Source organism: Castor canadensis, chromosome 6, assembly GCF_047511655.1.
Source record: "Castor canadensis chromosome 6, mCasCan1.hap1v2, whole genome shotgun sequence".
Classification (NCBI taxonomy): Eukaryota; Metazoa; Chordata; class Mammalia; order Rodentia; family Castoridae; genus Castor; species Castor canadensis.
The window spans coordinates 155,984,498-156,005,517 of NC_133391.1; the positions used below are offsets into that span (position 1 = coordinate 155,984,498).

General features: G+C 33.1%; 1 protein-coding gene and 1 pseudogene across 3 annotated transcripts in view; both read left to right on the forward strand.

Moving 5' to 3' along the window:
- LOC109680165 (cadherin-10) overlaps positions 1-21,020 on the forward strand; it is a 188,840-nt gene that overhangs the window by 69,725 nt on the left and 98,095 nt on the right. The window lies entirely within an intron of this gene.
- LOC109680167 (small ubiquitin-related modifier 1-like) lies at positions 286-10,436 on the forward strand (annotated as a pseudogene).

Genomic DNA, 21,020 nt, shown 5'->3' on the forward strand with positions numbered 1-21,020 from the left:
AGGTGGGAATGTTTGGGTACAGTTGAGCCCTACTGATAGCAGTCACAAAACAGATGGGAAAAAAAAAACAGTGCCATATGCAGTAGGTAATTTAAGTAACAAAGAGCAGTGTAATGAAATAAATCAGGGTGATGTAATAGACAATGGTAGAGACTCCTTTAGATTAAATGACTAAAAATACCTTCCTGATTGTGCTGTAAGGAAGGTTTTGTAAACCCTGGAGCAAGGTTCTGCCTGCCTGAGGCCACTGCTGTGTGGAGTCTCCCAGATGAAGCCACCATCTCCATGTCTGACCAGGAGGCATAACCTTCAACTGAGGAGTTGGGGAATAAGAAAGAAAGAGAATATATGAAACTCAAAGTCATTGGATAGATTATCGGTGGGATTCACTTCAAAAGTGAAAATGACAGTGCATCTTAAGAAACTCAAAGAATCATACTGTCAACAATATGGAGTTCCAATGCATTCACTCAGCTTTCCCTTTGAAGTTCAGAGAATTGCTGATAATCTTACTCCAAAAGAACTGGGAATGGAGGAAGAAGATGTGATTGAAGTTTGTCAGGAACTAGTGGGGGCTCACTCAGCAGTTCAGATAATCTTTTAATTTTTTTCTTTTCCCTCAATCCTGTTTTATTTTTAAAAATAGTTCTTTTGTAATGTGGTGTTCAGATTGGAATTGAATACTGGCACTCCATTGCTTTAAAACATCTGGTAATTTGAATTCTAGTCCTCATTATTCATTATCATTTGTTTTCATTGTGTTGATTTTTGGTGATCAAACCTCAGCTCCCCTAGTATTGCCCTCTCTTTTGAAATACTATGTGTGTGCACAGAGAGGCCACTTTTTTCAGGACTGTGCGTTTTCAGGTTTGTGGTGATAAATAAGGTGGACTAACACAAGTGTTCAAAATACTTTCCAAATGGCCGTGACATTCTAGCTTGTTATTGCTTCACTCCTGAACTACGACTGCAGTGGAAGATGGAAGTTTTTCATAGTACTGAACTCTAGGAAAATGACCTTTCCTTAGCTTGAAGCTACTTTTAAAGTCTGGGGATCTGTACCAAAAGAAGAGGAATATCAAGTTTGGAGTTAAGATGATAGACACGGTTAGAATAATGACTAACCTAAAAGATGGCTTTACTGAAGAAAAAGCGTTTAAAAATTTTTAAATATATATATATATATAAATATCTTGTCAGAAGAAACCAGAGAAATTCTAATCTTCATTAGCAGTTAATATAGTTATTCAAACAGAAGTGTATACAACAGAACACCGCTCCTTTTGGTTTTATTTGTGTTTTTTGACCTGGAACATGGCTTTTAAATGGGCATTGTCTATACCACTTTCAATAAACAATATTTGTAAAAAACTAAAACAAATTAAAAATGTCTTCCTGTTGAGTAGACATTTTGATGTTTTGATGAAAAGAAACATTGTTTCCCTGGTGTGTGTGTGTGTATGTGTGTGTGTGTGTATTTTTTTTTTCACAAAAAAAGTGAGGAAACCTGTGTTAGAATATAAAATTCATTTTTTTGGTACTTTTTTTTTTTTTTTAATGCAAGTCCTCTACCACTTAAGCCATGCCTTCTAGCCCTTTTTGCTTTAGGTTATTTTTCAGATAGGGTTTCACTTTTTGCCCTGATCACCTCGGATGATTCTCCCGAGCTCCTCCTCCTGCTTAGCTGAGGTAACAATTATGTACCACCTCACTTTGCTTGTTTGTTAAGATTGGTCATTTTTGACCATTCTAGCCTCAAACTATGGTCCTTCTGATCTTTGCCTCCCAAATAACAGATTATAGACATGAGTCACTTAACCCAGCCTTATGATGACTTTTTGTAATAGTAAGCAAGAGGTGACAAAAACATTTTAAAACACAGGCATGCCTTGCAGATCCCTGATAACAGTTTCCAAGAAAACTGCTTATTGTTTTGCTTTTCAATTTATTTATTTTGAGTTAGCATTCATTAATAACATGAAGCAGTTTCATTGTGGTAATGCCATACAGTATATTTTGAACAAGTTCACCCCCTTAATTATTAATACATACAATGTATGTATCTCTCAATACATTGATAATTTATCCAGCAGTTATATAAGGAAATGTGCTTATATTCTCAAATCTCACCAGAATACTTTAACAAAGCAGTATTCAGAAAGATCTTAGTTGTGTTCCAGATACCCCTGACAGAATTAGAAATCCTGTTTATTTGTTTGAAGATTACAAAGGTTATCAAAAAGAGAGTGAATCTAAAAGTTTGTGTTCATGAAGTTATACTAATTTATAAGTTGCCAGGTGACATTAGTTTAACCATTTTACATACTAACATTTAGCACATCATTCCTATATAGTAGTCTTATTGTGTTTCCATGACATTCTAGGTCATGTTTTATATATAGCACTTAAAATTTTTCTATGTAAAATAATGGAAAGTAGACTCTGTTAGCATTTTCATACAAAATATCAAACATTTTATGTAAGAAAGACAAAAATATCACCTAGACATAAAATCACTAGAGAGATAGTGGACATGGAAGGACACTTTAGACTACATGGACCTAACAGGCTTATCTAGAGCATTCTATTGGTTAGCAGCAGAATTGCCATTAATCTAAAGTACCGTGAGCATCGTCCCGGATAGAAAATATGTTAGACCAGAAAGCAAGCATAACAAATTTAGAGGTTTGTGGTTATAGTCAGTGTAATTCTGACTTAATGGAATGAAATCAGAAATCAATAATAGCAGAAGTTTTAGAAAACTCACAAATGCATGGACATTAAGCAGTATGTTTCTGACAAAACTATGGGCCAACAAAGAAATTAAAAAGTATCTTGAGATAAATGAAAATGGAAACAACACCTCAAAACTTATGGGCTGCAGCAAATGCAGTTTAAAAAGGAAAGTTTATAGCAATAAATACCTACATTAAAAAGAAGAAAGTCTCAGATAAACAGCATTGAAGTTCAAGTTTGTTGTTTTTAAAAAGAAAAACAACAAACCAAACCCCAAGTCAGAAGAAAAGAATTGCAACCAGAGTAGCACTGAATGAAACAAAAAATAGAGGAGAAGAGATAGAAAATATCAGTGAACCTAAGAGCTATGTCTTTGAAAATATAAGCAAAATGACAATCCTTTAACCTAAGGAAAAGGGAAGGCTAAAATGAATAAAGTGAGAAGCAGAAAGAAGATATTGTGACTAATAAAAACACAGAAATGAAATATATCAGAAGAAATTGCTGTAAAAATGTGTACCACAGTGAATTAGATAAACTAGAAGAAATGCTTGAACAGGGAAATGTAGAATTTACTTAGGCTGAATCAAGAAGATATAAAGAAACAAATGTGAAGAACCAATAATGTGTAAGGTGATGAAAGTTTTAAAAAAATCCTATCAAGTAAAGTCCGGGAGAGAATGGATTCACAGTACACTTCTACAAACATTTAAGAACCATTTCCAATCCTTCTCAAGTTCTCCTAAACAATTAAAGTGGGAGGGGCAGTTCCAATCTCATAAGGCCAGCATTATCCCAATAGCAAAACAAGACAAAGATAATACAATCAAAGAAAATTACAGGCCAATATCCTTATGAACCTACATGCAAAATTCCTCAATGAAATATTAGCAAAACAGATTCAACAAAAATTAAGATCATCATTCACCACTATGAAATAAAACTTATCCTTTATATGCAAAGATAGTTCAGTATATGCAAATCAATAAACGTGGTACACTATATTAATAGAATAAAAGGTAAAATTCATTTGATCATTGGAATAGATTAAACAAGCATTTGACAAAGTTCAGCATGTTTTCATGATAAAAATTCTCAATTAATTAGATATAGAAAGATTGTATTTCAACAAAGACTATATGTGAAGATTCCACAGTTAGCATCATAATAAACATTGAAAAATTTGATGTTTTACCAGAAGATCAGGAATAAGACAAGAATACTGACTTTGACAACTTCTACTCAACATAGTACTGGAAACTCTAGCTAGACTAGTTAGAAAAAGCAATAAAAGTCATCTAAATAGGCAAGTTAGAACTGAAATTGTTTCTTAGCTTATGATATTATATAAAAGAAAGAAAACACAAGGAGTTCCTCAGAAAACTGCTGGATCTGATAAACAAATTCAGTAAAGTTGAAAGTTACAAAATCAGCATGTATCAGTAGATTTTCTTTATATTACCAATGATTTATCTGAAAAAGTAATCAAGAAATCAGTCTCCCTCCAACAACATCAACAAAATAAACTATTTAGAAGCAAATTTAACCAAGGAAGTAAGAGATCAATATTCTGAAAACTATGAAACATTGATGAAAATAATTGTAGATGTCACAAATAAATAGAAATATACCCTGCTGTTCATGGATTTGAAGAATGATTATTGTTACAGTAACCGTACTAGAGCCAAGTACTGGTGACTCATCTCTGTAAACCTAGCTAGTTGGGAAGCTTAGGTCAGGATGTTTGAGGCCAGCCGACGCAAACAGTTCATAAGACCCCCATCTCCAAAATAACCAGTGCAAAATGCACTGGAGGAGTGGCTCAAGTGGTAGAGCATCTGCTGTGTAAGCACAAAGCCCTGAGCTCAAACACTAGTCTCACCCCCCAAAAAAGAAAAGAAAACCCCATACTATCCAAGGCAATTTACAGATTCAATGAAAGCCCTGCCAAAATTCCAATGTCATTTTTTTTGGTCTTTTTGATTTTTTATTTCTTTTTTCAATGTCATTTTTTTTTACAGCAGAAAAAAGTCCAAAAATTTATATATAACTACAAAAAAACCTTGAATATCCAAAGCAATCTTGAGCAAAAAGAGTGGAAAAAAATAAAACAAATCAAAACAAAACCATGTAGATACCATACTACTTCAAAATCTGGCAAAAAGTTAAAGTAATCAAAATAGCATGGTATTGGCATGAAAAGCATATTAAAGTGGAGACAGAGAACCCATTAATAAGTCCACAAATTTATTGTCAATTGATTTTTGACATAGGTGCCAATAATACAGAATATAGAAAGGACAGTATCTTCAATAAATTTGGGGTACACTGGGTATCCACATACAGAAGAATAAGATTGGATCCTTATCTCATTCCATATTCAAAAATCAGCTCCAAATACTTTAAACATTTAAATATAAACTTGAAACTGTAAGATTGCTACAAGAGAACCTAGTCAAAATCTTTCACATTGTTCTGGTCAAAGAATTCTTGGAAATGACCCCAAAGCACAAACAATGAAAGCAAAATTGAAAAATGCTAATTGAGGTGATTGCCTCAAATTCAAAGATTTCTATGCAACAAAGGAAACAATAGGGTGTAAGAGAGTATAGATTGGGAGAAAATTTACAAACCTTACATCTTAAAGTCTTCTTATGCATGGAACCCAAACAAGTCAGTAGCAAAGCAAAACAAAACCCAAGTAAAGGATGAACAAAAGATGTAAGTAGACATTTCTCAAAAGAAGATAAATAAATGGCCCCAAAATACATGAAAAATTTTCATCATCAATGATCATAAGAGAATTATAAATTAAAACAACAATAAAATCACAATTGTTAGATTGGTTGCTATCACAAAGATAAAAGATAGAGGTGTTGTCAAGGGTGTGGAGGAGGGGAAACTTGTGCATTGTTGTTTTGAAATGTAAATTAATATAGCCATTATCATGAACAGTGTGAAGTTTCCTCAGAAAATTAAAAATATAATTACCATATGGTCTAGCAATCCCAGTACCAGAGATATAGCCAAAGGAATTGAAGTCAATATGTCAAAAAAGATATCTTCACTCTTGTGCTCCTTGCAGCAGTATTCACAGTAGTTAAGAAATGGTAAGAGCCTAACAATCTGTTTTCAAATACATGGATAATGAATGTGGTTTGTTTGCAGAATGGAGTGCTGTTCTGCCTAAACAATGATATAAATTCTGTTTGCAGCAATATAAATGAACCCAAAAAGCATAATGCTATGTGAAATAAGCAAGAAACAAAAAGATAAATACTGCAGGATCTCATTTATACATGGAATCTCAAAAGAAGAACTTAATGAAGTAGAGAATAGATTTTGCTTTACAGTGTCTGGAGGAGGGAGGATGGATAAGGAAAGGGGTGGTGTTGATCAAAAAAGGTAAAAAGTTTCAATTAGGTAAGAGGAATCAACTTGTGTGATCTACCGCATAGAATAATAGGCACAACCAATAATAATGCATTCTATTTCTAAATTATTTAAAGAATACTTCCATTTCAAAAGAAAAAGTATGCGAGGTGATGAATTTGTTTATTCACCAAACAATCATTCTATGTGATACATATAAAACAAGAAAATATACACTACAAATGTATACAATTATCAGTTTTCTCTTTTTTTGTTCAGTTTTCAGTTAAAAGAAAATTTAAATAGATAAATAACATCAAGTATAGAATATCAATAGCAGCTACAGATGTTCTCTTCTAAGCTCTTTCATACAGTAGTGATATGCATGGGTTTGTCATACTTATCCATTAAGTCAGTTACATAGCATGTCTTTAAACATCAAAGTTTTCTGGCACATGTATTACAAGTTACAGCCTTCACTGAACAACAACACATACTTCCTACAGAATTCACTACTCTCCACTCTGCACACTCTAGGGGTATGTGGAAAGTCCACAACTCTACACACTTTTCTTCCCTTGATAGGGACCCACAGAGGTGCTATAAGTACCATCTTTTTCTTTCTCATCACAGTCTTGTTTTTGTTTGTTTCTTGTCATACTATTTCCTTAAGTCTTCCACTCAGATGTTTTCCTCTTTTTCAGTTAGTAACAGAGCATCTTTTAAAATCCACCTACCTTTTTTGGGTCACATGAACTTAGTTTTATTGGGACATATTTTTTGGGGACTTACTACCTACTGTGTTAATGAGGTATCTTGGAACATATTTTAGATAAGAGATAATAATTTTGGAAGTATTTCCTGAGAAAAAGTGTTTCTTTGCTTTTTTGGGTTTTTTTTGCCAATGGTTTTACTGTCTTTTGATAGCTACAAGTAGATAGATGGGGAAGAGTTTGGTAGCAATAGAAATGACTCAAAAAAGTATTTGGCATCAACATAAGTTTAGAAAAGTACACTTATGATTTGAAAATATTGAAATTCATATAAAACAGTTTAATCCGTAATTTTTTAAATACTGAACTTTGTTCAAATATATTCACTTAAGCATGAAGACTGTATGAATTGAATCAATGGCTTTTAACAAAAGCTTAAGAGGTCTCTAGAAATGAAAAATACATTAAATCTCACATAAACTTGACCTAAAGAAGGTGTCTGAATGTAATTTATGAACAACTGATGCATGTACAATGCTCATGCAGCATGGGGAATGATTATTTTCACATCATGTATATCTATCATAACCCTCTCATTTTCTTTCTTCGAGACAATATAATTACATGTTCAGTTAAATTTTGTCCTCATTGTATTGGAGAACAATGTTCTTTTCAGCAAGGAAAATGAGAAAGGGGTGCATGTTGTGATTGCTTGATAATGTAACAAATTTCTTACATGCTCAAATATTCAAATTTTTAGTTGTTTCATATGAAAGACTAAATTGGAGGTAATACTTTAACAAATTTCCTAAAAGTTACTACATTTATTTATGTGATACTAGAGTTTGAACTCATGAATTTGAGCTTGTTAGGTAAGCTCTCTAGCCCTTGAGCCAAGTCCTAAACCCATTATGTTGTTTTAGCTATTCTTCCGATACAGTCTCACTTTTGCCCAGGGACAGTATGGGACTAGGATCCTCCTTTTGCGTAACTAGGATTACAGCACATTCGACTGTACATTCATTGTATTAATGAATACTACCTGTAAGGAACTGCCAAATAAAGACTATGCCACTTGTGGAAAAGAAAGATTTATTAGGAGCCAGACCTCAGAACTGTCACTCTCGGGTTCAGAGTGCAGCAGCTTGGCTGAAAATGGGTAGTAGGCTTTATAGGAAGGGCCAAGCCATGGGGGAGGGAGTCTCTGATCTCTGATTATCTGCAATCACCAGATGGAACAGGTCGACATGCCAGGCTATTTGAGTAACTGGAAGTTCCTGAGGTGTTTTTCAATCAGAGAAACAAACAGGGGAGTTGGGCAAGTGGTCATTAATCAGGGAGTCTGTTTTCGGTGCTAACCTCGGGATCTTCCGCCTGCCCCAAGAATGCCAGGGACCTAACACCTAACACTACCCAACCTGAAGTTTTATTCTTATCATTAACATTATTACTGTGGTTATTTTGTTTCTATACATGTAACTATGCACCATGGCTCCTGACAATTTTAATTAAAAGATAAATCAGAGAGAGAAGGCAAATTTCCAAGTAGAAGGACAGCTGAGATAGGGGTAGTGCTGTTATTGAAGAAACTGTGCTTTTCTCCTTAGAGCGCTAATCCATAATAGGCAAAGTGCATTTTATATAAATTAAAAATTCTCCCTGAGTCAAATTCTTCACATTTTAATAGATAGTTTTCATTTTTATGAATTGTATGAAACTATTACAGTTAGAAATTTAAATACAAAAATACTAACCCAGGATCAAGATTGTACTGCCATGCATGAAATGAATGTGTACTTTAGATTAACTTTTCTGAAGTTATATTTCAAATTTTGGTTGATGTTTACCTTAAATTATACCATTGAATTTTCCAAAGTGTAGTATCACCTCCATGTATCAGAAAAAAGCCCCGGAATCATGGAGTTTGTTATTTATTTATATTTTTTAACTTTCTCTGACATCTTTTACTATTTACACACCAGCATCACAGGATTAGCACTAAATCTCACTTGACCTGTTTTATTCTACTGAGTCACGCAAAGCAGAGCTTTGCATGTGAAAATAGAATTGTGAATTGTTTATGGACTAAATTCTTCACCTGCCATAGGTGAGCATCTGAGGTACACTCACACAAAAAGACGATGAAAAGATAAAGGACATAGATTTGGTGATGTTTTAGTCTTAGTGGTAGAGAATATCCAAGAAAGAGGAGTGTTCTCAGGATGGGAGTTATGGGGCCAGAGAGAAAAAGGTTTCAAAGCCTGGGTATTCTCCTTGTTGAGTTATACTGAAAGCTCAAGTGGACAAACACAGCAGTATGTGGACCCCAGAAAGGCTACCCAATGACCTGTGAAAAACGGAAGTCAGATGGCATTAGTTTAGACTAGAAGAAACAGCATGGGGGGTATTATGGGGAAGATGAAATATGTGATGAGAAAGATATTTTGATGCTGTTGATGCACAGATGACACGTGCAGGAATTTCGGGTGCTCAGGGTTCTTGAGCCCGCTCTGAGAATGAAAGCACAGACAGACTCCAACAGCAGAGGTCGGAAAGATTTTATTCGTAGAGAATAGAAGAGAAAGACTGCATAGTGGGGACCCAGAAACAGGTGGTCCTGTGGGTCAGGTTGGGGATTAGGTTTTTATAGTCTTTTTGAGTATTGCCTGAAGGCAGAGATATCTCTCAGGTGCAGACAGAAGTTTCCTGGGAAGGAGAGGTGTCTCCTTGACCACTTATCACCTTTTGGGACCTCCTGCAGTCTGTCCTTGATTGTGGTGTGGACAGAAATTCAGGATGCATATGTTAAATATTAGGTACATCAATAACAAGCTGACAGTCAACACCCTATGTAATAGTGAGGCAAAAAATTATCGATTATCAATGAAAATAACTTTTCAAAAGGCTGTTTTCACCACTAATATTTTATACTCTTTTGTAAGCAAAATACTGTTGTAAATACTATCATATAATTTAATGCAAATACTATATTTGTTTAGAAATTAATATAAATATTAAGTTTAAAAATGGAATTCATAACGCATCCACTTTGTAAATAGTTTTAAAAGTGAAATAGGGTTTACAGTTCAAACAAAATTACTGACAGGATTTGGGGAATCCATAGGTCTCCTCATTAAAATCAACCATGTTTTTTAAAAATAATTCAATAGCTATTCTAGAACTGAAAAAGTGTGTACAGTCTTTTCTTTTCTTTACAGAATTGCAGTGTACTCACTGCAGCACTACATAACCTGCATTTTTATTTAGTTAAAAAAATGTAATTTGAAAGCTCATTCTTTTTCAATACCTAATGGCATTCTTTTTTTTTTTTTTTTAATTAGCCCAAGTGTATTCTTTCCAGTGGCTCTACCATGATTACCATTATCTGTCTTACCATTTTCCCTTTGGAGGACATTTAACTCTTTCTTATTTAAATGTTTGCTAATATAATTATTTGACAGGGGTTTTTTCATGAAATGATAGTCTTTATCATGCAATTAGAAGAGGAATTGCCCAAGGAAAGTCTTGAGCAATTTTATACTTCCGTAGTGATTGCCAAAGTGTTGTCCCCTGAGGTTGCTTCAACTAACCTTATTAAGTGCAATAATTGAAAGTAACTATTTATCCATACCATTATTAAATCTCTGAAATTAGTATTTTACAAAATTTTTCAATTTTATAAATGAAAATGTTTATGAGTGATATATGTTTCTCTTATTATAAGTGAGCATGAGCAACTCTTCCTATGTTGAAAAGTATTTTGGATTTTAAGTGTTCCTATCCTTTGCCTGTTTTCCTATTGACTTGACAGTCTTTTTTCTTTTGATCCATTAGGTCTCCTTATCACTTTATCATTAACTATCATTTTTATTCTAAAATGTAATATGTGCTGAATTTTGCATAAGATGCACACACACACACACAGGCACAGATAAATTAATGAATAAATATAAGTCAAGTGACCAACATCTGGTGTAGGAAATATAAAATTTCCGGACCCTAATCCCTTTGTGTGATCTATCATAACACTGCAATTTCTCTTTCCTTGTCTACAACAAGCTTCCTTTTGTAATAATAATGTCTGTTTCATTATAGTGTGACTTTCTTTTTAACCATTCCTAAATAAAATGCTAGAGTTTTTCCTCTTTCTGAAATTTAAGAGTGTAATCAAAGGTGAGATATTCTTTTGTCTCATTTTCTGAATGGTTTTGTATAGAATATCTCTTTATATGAATTTGTTTACATTCAGTTATTCAGCCTATCATATATGCATGTGTAATGTTGTCTCTTCCGCTACCTCTGGCTATAACCAGCAGTGTTCTATGAACATTTCTTTAGGTACATCCTAATAATTACTCACAAAGAGGACCTTGATGTGTATAATTGAAGCAGAACTGCTGACTTACAGTCTGTAGCTAACTTTAGCTTTTCCAGACGTTACATTTTGTTTTGTAACTTTTAAGCAATACATACTCCACCTAGGAATAAATGAGGTCTTGTCATTCACTGTCAACCCAAAGAATTTGCTTTTAGATATTTTCATCTTATGTTTTTAATTTGCATTTCTTTATCTTCACAAAGAAGTTTGTTAAGTGTTTTACTAATTGTGTCTTCATGTCAGCTATTCTGTACTTTTGAGTTGTTTCATTCTCAAATCCATAACAAGTGTGGAGCACTCAGTATCTTCCAAATGCTCTCTTCCTTACAAGGTCATGTGACTGAATAGAAAACATATTCTCTTTTCATGAAGCTTAAATGTTTAGTGGAAAATAAATAAATTTAAAATAAGCACAATTTGCATATTGCTTTTGTTATTGTAAAAAAAGATGACAAATTGTACCAGAAAGTAATAGGTAGAACAAGGTAAAAAAATTATATATCAAGGGTGAATGGGACAGAGCACCCGGTAGTGGTCACAGTTTCCTCCATGAGAAGATGGTGTTTGAGCAAAGCTTGGAGAGAGTGAATATTACAACAAAGCAGTTATATTAATTATTTATTTTTTGCATGAAGAAGAAACAGTCTTTTAATTTGGGAGTGACTGATGAGTGGTGAAGGAAGACAAAGAGGTGAGTGTGGCTGGAGCAAAGCAAGTCAAGTACAGGTGGTAACAAGATGAGGACCAAGAGGTAATGAGAAATCCAAGGTCCTGTAGGGTGTCTTAGACAGAGTTAGGGCCTCAAGGGTGTCCATGTCCTAATCCTCAATTGTGAATGTAATGCTTTAAATGACAAAAGAGATTGTGCTAAAACTCTTGATGTGGGGAGATTATCCTGGATTACATTGTAATCACTTGAGATGCTAAAAGAGTAAAGAAAGACTGTCAAACTCAGAAAAGAGAGATGTGACAATGGAGTCAGAGGCCGAAGTGATAGACACACTTTCAAGATTCATAAAGCAGCAAGAAGCCATGTTGTGCAGAGAGCTTAAAAATTAAAGGAAAAGTTTTTCCTAAAAGCTGTCTACTAACATTCTGATTTTAAATGTTTGACTTCTACAATTATAAGAAAATTAATTTTTATTATGTTATTTTATTCTTTATGACAGTTTATTGCAGTAACAATAGGCTCCTAAGTTAAATAAGAAAATATTACAGAATTATTATCAGAAGACTGACATTATATTCATGTTTTTATATTTTCACTCTGACTAGGCAGTATGATAGAAGTTTTTGGTCTATGATATATGGACTGTTATGGAGTATTGTTATGGATGACTCCAAAGATTATGGCCTGAATAATTGAAAATAGGTACTTTTTGTAATTTGGATTGGTAGAGCAATAAGGAAAAAGATCAGATTTCAGCTTTGGGTGTGGTAACATAAATGGACTAAACTTTTTTTCTGTCTTTCTCTTTTATTAACATTTATTATTTTCACAAAGAGGTTTCATTGTGGTATTTTCATAAATGCATGTAATATACTTTGATCAAATTCACCCTCTTTATTACTCTTTATTTCCCCTGCCCTTTTTATTTACACTTTTGCTAAGTTTCATTATTATCATATATATGTATGAAGTACTTTCATCACATTAACTCCCCTTCACTTTTTCTCCCTCCCCTCCACTACTTCTCAACCCCAAAGAATAACCTACTTTACACTCATGTCATTCAATTTTTTTTTTTCCCATTTGAGAGACAAAATACAATATTTGTCTCAGTCTGGCTTATTTCATTTAGCATGATGATTTCTAGTTCTATCCATTTTCCTGCACATGGTCTAATTTCATCCTTCTTTGTGGCTAAATAATTAGTTCTCCATTGTGTATATATACTACTTTTTTTTATTCATTCATTAGTGATGAGCACCTAGGTTGATTCTGTATTTTGGTTATTATGAATAGTGATGCTATAAACATGGATGTGAGGTATCTATTGTAAGCAGATTACATTCTTTTGGTTATAATTCCAGGAGTGGTATTACAGGATCATATAGTAGCTCTGTCTTTAAATTTTGAGGAAACCAGTCCATATTTATTTCCATAGTGGCTGCTACAGTTTACATCCCCACTAACAGTGAATAAGGGTTCCCCTTTTCCCATACTCTAACTTTTTTTTTGATAATTGCTATTCTGTCTGGGATGAAATGGAATCTCAGTCTAGTTTTGATTTTCATTTCTTTTATGGCTAAGAAGGCATTGAACATTTCTTATTTATTGGTCATTTGTACTTCTTTTGGGAACCATTGTTCAATACGTTTGTGTATTAATTTAACTATTCTTTGTGGTTTGATTTTTGGAGCACTTTATATATTCTGGATATACCCTTTATGCAATGAATAGCTGGCAAAATTTTTTTCCCATTTTGTAGTTTTTGTCTTGACTTGGGTAATTATTTCTTTTGCTGTACAGAATCATTTTAATTACAGAGCCACAGTAATAAAAATAGCATGGTGCTTGCACAAGAACACACATGTAAACCAATAGAAGGAAAGATCTAGAAATAAGTGCACATTGCTGCAGCCAGCTAATTTTTACAAAAGTACCAGAAATATATGTTGGAAGAAACACAGCCTCTTCAACAGGGAAAACTGAATATCTACATGTAGAAGAATGAAATTAAACTCAGATTTCTCAACCAATACAAAAATCAAATCAAATTGAATCAAAGATCTAAATGTAAGGTATGAAACTTTGAAATTACTAGAGAAAAACTTAAGGAAGACCTTTGAAGACATAAGCATAGCTTATATTCTGAATAGGATTTGAATTGCTCAGAAAATAAGAGTAATAAATAAAAAGTGGAATTTTAACAAATAAGTGGACTTTTGAGTCTAAACTGGATCCTGATGGGAATTGTCAGTGCACTGATAGTATTTAGTGTTATAGTACCAAATGGTATTAATAAACTGAGTGTAGTAAGACAAAATGATATAGGTGTCTTTTCAAGAGCAAATACACAGTAAGACATGGACACATAGCAGAGAAGGGTAGGAAGAGGAAAAAATGCCTCAAATGAAAATGAGAATAAATATCTGTTTAGCTGCAGATAATCTTAAGAGTGTGGGGCAACTCACAAGTGAAATGCAGACAATGTATAGAGAGTGTTATCTTTTATAAAAACGGATTCTAAGTCAAGCTTGATGAGTGTTTTGAGTTGGTGTCTAGTTAAACAGAAATAACAGATGGTTTAGATGGTTTTTATTTCAGTGATAGAGTGGTTCAATAATTCTTAATGCAGTGGATTTAAAAGGAAATGGAGAGAGAAACTGGAGAAAACACATTCCTAAGATAACAAATGTGCAGCAGGACTGCATGTGGCAGGAAGCAGCGTGGAGTGATCAAGAGACAATCTATTCAACTGGTCTTTCCTTCCTTGATAAGACTCCAGTAAATAATAAATAGAACAAATTATAGTGATAGTTCTTATTTGTTCTTGATTTCAAAGAAAATGCTTAATATTTTACCATTAATTATAAGGTTTCTTAAAGTTGTTGTAAAACCTATTTTGATCAGAATAAGACATTATCTTTAAATCCTGGTGCTTGAGCAAGAGGGAGAAATGATCCAAACAAAACGTATGCTCATATGAATAAAGAAAAAAAAATCCTACTGCTTTATGATTTTTACTCATAAATAACCATGGCATAGTTCCAAATGTATTTGTGAGTCTATCAAACTGTTTGTTTCTCTTTTAATAAATAAATCAGAGATACTACCTTAAGTAGCTTTTCTTATTTGAATTAAACATTAAATTCTGGAAAAAAGTCCACATTCCTAATGCTATTATGTTTTTCATTATACTTTGTATTCCAGTTGTTCATTTTTTGTTTAAGATTTTGATTTTATGAAGTGATACATGTTATATAAGATGTTACCCAATAAAATGTTTTTACTTTAACTGCTCCTATTAGATTTAGATGTCAGTTTATACTAGTCACATAAATTGAACTATGTAGTATTAACATATTTTTATTCTTTTAAATAATTTGTGTGAGATGGTATTCCTTTCTTGTATGTTTGATAGAATTCACCAAAGACACTTTATAGTGCTCCAGTTTTATTGTAGGGAAATTTGACCTATTGACTTGTTTTCCTTAATGGTTATAGGGATATTTAAATTCTTTTTTTTTTCCTTATAGTAATAGGAAAGTACATTTGCAGCATTGATTAAATTTTGGTTGTAAAACACATAACACCACAGAAAAGACTCCCTAAAAGATTTTTAAACATGAACCATTTCATTTTATAAAAGGTTTAGTCTTGTATAAAAGTTGCAAAGGTAATACAGAAAGGTCTTCTATGTCACATACTCAGTTTCCCTGTTATTAACATTTTAATCACTTCCATGCATTTGTTGCAAGTAATGAAACAATATGTATCCCTAATTACTTAAACCCTGTACAATGTTTGATTCTATTTTATTTTCCCATAATCTTCCTGCCTTCTAAAATCTTATCAGAAAACCACATTGCATTCAGTCCTCCTTTTTGAGTGTCACAAATTCCTTTTGTTTTGATTTTTTTGACATTATTGAGGTTTATACATCAGATATTTTATAGAAAGTTTCTCAATTTGGAATTTTTCCGATATTTTTCTCATAGATAGCATGAGGTTCGGGCCTTGAGGGGGAAAACCACAAAGGGTGACGTAGCTTTCTCAGTACATGGTATCATGTCATTGTCACACTGTTTCAAAGTTTCTTATTACTGATGGTCATAACTTTGACACCTTACTGTGCTCTGTATGCTGAGAAAACAATTAAGAAACTGGCATTTGTTCTCTAACTCCTAAGGAATACTATCTACAAAATCAGTTTAATCCTTTTTTGTCCTTGACAGTAGTCAAATTTGATCTGCAGTCCTCTGGATTGTTAGGCATAGTCTCTCATGTGATCCACACTCCCAGCTCTTCTGCTTCAGTTAATTTTTAGGCAGGGTCTGGCATTTTTGTCCAGGGCTGGGCTCAGATTGTGTATCCTCCTACTTTTGGCATCACACAGAGCTGAGATCAGACCTTTAAAGCTGTTCTTACATAGACCAAGCTGGTTTTGAACTAGCCATCATCTTGCCTCAACCTCCTGAGTGCTGAGATTACAGGGGTATGGCCAGCTTTATTTGGAATGAATTTGGGTTTTCCAGATTACTCATTCGTGGTTACATGGTATGTCTTTTTCCTTTTTAACATGCTTTCACCCTTACATATAAAGTATGAATTTATAGTCATTGTACATTTGACTCCTGCATTTTATTCCAGTCTGACAATCTCTGATTTATTGCTTCTAGCTCTTATTTTGTCTCTTCTTCTTCTGGAACTTCAAGTTTACTCAACAATGTTTGATATTCTCAGCATATTCCATGTACATCTTGTGATTCTTTTCATTCTATTTTGTCAATCTTACCAATCATTTTTGTATATATTAATCACAGTTATTTAAATTCTGTTGTCTGTTAATCCAATATATCGATCTCCTGTGTATCCGTTTTTAACATTTTTCTCTCTTCATATCTTGCACTCCCTGGTAGCTGGGATTACAAGTGTGAACCACTATTCTTAGCCTTCAAGTTCTATTGGTTTATGTAATTCTTTTATATATGTGTTACTTTTGGTTATAATTTACTACATCTTGACTTTATTGCTTAAATTGAGCCAACTTCGGCCATTGGGAAGCCTAGTCAATCATTTTGGTTTTCTTACTTTCTGGCACTCTGAAGTGTCATCAGCTCAGTGCTAGAATAAGATATTTTGCATAGAAGGCATGGAGAGGGTTAATTAGATGTTTTTAAAGAATTGATATTTTGTAAATGCCACAATGTACCCACACACATTAAAAAATATTTTAAAAGGCAGTTTTCAAATAGAAAGATGTAAGAAAATTCAACCTTCCAGAATTTAATTAAACTTATGTCATAATGCTGAAAGGCACATAACTCTGAGTTGAAATAAAAATGTAAAAGTATAATAAAATGAATTCAAGAAGGTAGTATAGACTTATGAAGCAACAATATCTGAAGAAAATTTAGAAACAACAAGACAGCCACCCAGATGATCTAATTTCAACTGAGAGCTGACATAGTTGAGGGGATGCAGATGGCAAATTATCACATACAAAAATCAGAATATCACTGGAACTAACACAAATCAATATTTTACAATAATTAAGTTGCAAAAATTAAGTAAGAATGTTATTGGCACTTTAATAAGAAACAGGTACATGTTTGTGATTTGGCTCAAATTGTTAAGGAGTCAGTATTTCATACACTTTGAACCAAATAGTAAGTTTTTATATTTTTGATTTGATAATTCTACTTTAAACAGTTTAGAAGTCTAAGGAAAAACTATTCTTTATAGAAATGCTATAAACCCTCAACTTCCTATAGCAGAATAATGGCTAAACAATTAAGATATCTTACAACATAAATTAAATCTTATAATAAAAATACAGACTGTGAAAGCATGTGGAAATCTTATTGGATAGGAATTTTCCATTACTAGAAAGGTTACAAAATAGAAACTAAGCACTGTTTACAACTTTGTGAATATAGGTGTTTGCTTATTCACATTTATGCATTCATCAGTTATCCAAAAATGTTTGTGCATTTAAAATGAGTGTTAAATATTGAGTATACTATAAGTAAAAAAGAAAAATTGAAAAAAACAAAAACAATTTAAAGAAATATAAATAAGACTCAGTCATCATGAAGTTTATTTGGTGGTTAAATATATTAATTGTTAAAAAAGATTAAAGCAATAGACTAAAATACCAGGCTGAAACTACAGGAGACATTTTGGAGGGAATATCAATCTGTTGTCTTGGAAAATATTGGATAGCAGAGAAATTTATCCAAAAAGCGTTCTTCTTTCAATGATCATTGCTTTTATTCCTGAATAATATATTGAGGTGTTTGAGGTATTTAAATTCTAATAGGTTAATACACTTAGGATTAAATCTGTCGCCTGCTCTTTGTTTGCTATTTGTATCATCTGCTTTTCTTGCCTTTTTCCTTCTCTTTGCTATTTTTTAATATAAGTAAATGTTGTCATAATCCCATGTTAATCACGTTTTTATTCTACTTATTCTCATTTTTTGTTATTTTAGTGTAGGAGTTGGCAAGCTATGGGTAGCTGACTAAATCCAGAAGGCAGTAATTTGGCTTATGATTGAAGAAAGGATTTTGCATTTTTTAAAACTGTGTTTAACAAAGAAAGAAGGGAAAAGAAAACTATGTTGTAGAGCTCCAACATGGTATTAGAATCCTAACATAATTAATGTCTGTTTCTTTGCCACCACCATTTCCCAAAAAATCATACTGACCTTCTCTGCATGGGCTTTTTTAAGAATCATAGTACAGAAAGTCCTGTTTTTGTTTGGCCATGTGAGACCCTCAAACATCTGGGCAAAGCGAATCCATGCATAGTGACCTAAGTAATTAATAGCCTTCAACCTGAAGATGTTTTCCTCACAGCTTTAAAGCTGGTCCAATATTTGTCACTGGTGCATAGGAAATTGAAAATGTAGTAAATTAATATTTTTGAGTATGTCAAAACATTAGAAATATCAATAATCAAATGCTTTATTTATTTACAAAAATCTCAAGAGTAGTTTAAATAGTGTTGGTCTTCTCATCACACAACATGATAGAGAATCAGCATCACTTTTATGGAAAATTGTACTACTCCTTTCTGCGTTTGTTGTTATGACATATCTCCGAGAGCTCCCTTTATAGGACATTTTGTGCTGGTGCCATTTCCTCTGTGACATCACCTGCTTTCCCCAGTGTGAGAGTAAGTTTTCTTCATTGTTCTGTTGACTCTAAATCTAGAGTCTCAAGTGGTGTCAGGGCCAACATCTGCATGGTCATTGACACCTTTTAGAGTTGCACTATTGGGTCACTTAGAGTGCATATGGTCTCTTTTGTTTGGTTTTGGTTCGCTTAACTTTCATCTTTGTCATCTAATATTCTCTTCCAATTATCTAGGGGCTTGTGTGTGTGTGTGTGTGTGTGTGTGTGTGTGTGTGTATGTGTAATATGTGAGTTTGTCACTGGTAGCCAACATGGCAAAGCTATTACACGTTTTGATATCTGTACATGCTAGCAGATATACAGGGTTCAGTGACCAACAGATTTTTTTAAAAAGTAGAACAATAAATCACTAACTGTGATCACTATTATTTATGTAGAGGTCTGTTGACTGTAGACCTAGCAACAAAGATCTTAGTTTATGCAGTTACTCAAGTTGACATACTGCAATATTCAAAAACTTAAGTTTATATTGACTGGTATTATTTAACTTCACTGTAACACCTGACATCAGTTTGCAAAAGACTTGTGCAAAACAGAGACCCCATATGCATATATTTAACTTATCTATTTTTTTGTTATATTTTACCACTTCATGCAACAAATGAAAACATTTTTTTTCTCCCCTTTCGGCAACAATAGTCTTTCTCATGGAAATCAGGAAACAAACATAAGTAAAAAATATGTTTTTCTTAGTTTACTGCCTTGAGACAGAAGTGAATAGAAGAAGCCATGGTAAACCTGATGCCAAGTTGCTGAGATTCTAGGAATACTGAGGTAGCTGTGTTCACATATCTCAGTAACACAGGACAAGGGCTAGAGAAAATAAAGCCATGCAGAGAGAAAACTCCTTAAATTTTCATAACCCTCCCCTCAATTATTCATCATGTGTGAAAGCCACCTAAGTCTGGAAAGAAAACCTCCTGCAGGCATTGGAGAAAACAGTGCCCCATGCTCACCAGCAGGCAGGAAAAACATGTAAGATTTATTGGTTATTGATTACATACAAATACTGTGACTCAGTGTTATGGAACATTTAACTCCAGAGCTACTGCACCCATTATACATGAAAAAAAAATACTTGAAGCACAAACAGTCCCAGAATAAACCCAAAGACTGCTTGAAGTAATTCAAACAACACCCAGAATCCCAAAATAAATCCTTATTGTATGTCCAATATAAAAATTATTAGTCAAGAAAGAAGCAAGAAACAACCCACAATGAGACAAATAAATCCACTTAAATCTACTCTGAAATTAAACATGCTATAATTACTAGATAAGAATATGAAAATAGAGTAATTTTGTTTCACATGATAAAGTTCAAGTAGGATCATTGAATATAATAGAAAAGATGTGTAAATCATATCTTCAAATTGGAAGTTAAAATGTGTGTACTGAAAGATACAGAATGTGTAATTACTGGTAGATTAGATATTACAGAAAAAAAGAATAAGGAGCACGAAGGCCAAGATATTAGAATTACACATTGGTTTATTTACATATTTTAAATTTTGGTCAGAATATTGATGAGATCCAACCAGTGCGACTTCCCAGAATCAGTATTTTTTTCTTTTTCTATAATTGTGTATGTATTACTTGTGTATTTTCTTGCCTTTTTCCTGTAGCTTCACTTATAAGACAATCTACATCTGAATCTACATCTTTGGTTTTGATTTGTGGATGTCTTACTCCAAGAGTGCCACAAAGCTAAAAAGCAAGTTTTGCTATGTAAACAACAGAAAAAGCAGAATTGTGATTGGTTGTTCTCCTTACTAACATAGGTCTCTACTTGACCTTAGATTTTTGTTCTGTATATTCTCTTTATTACTTTATGAAATAATTACTTTATATCCTATCCAACACTTAAAATTTTTTAATATAATCTTTTTTCAAACTAACTTTCCCAACATGTCTGAAAATGAGGTTTTGGTATGAACTGCAAACCTATTTTCACTG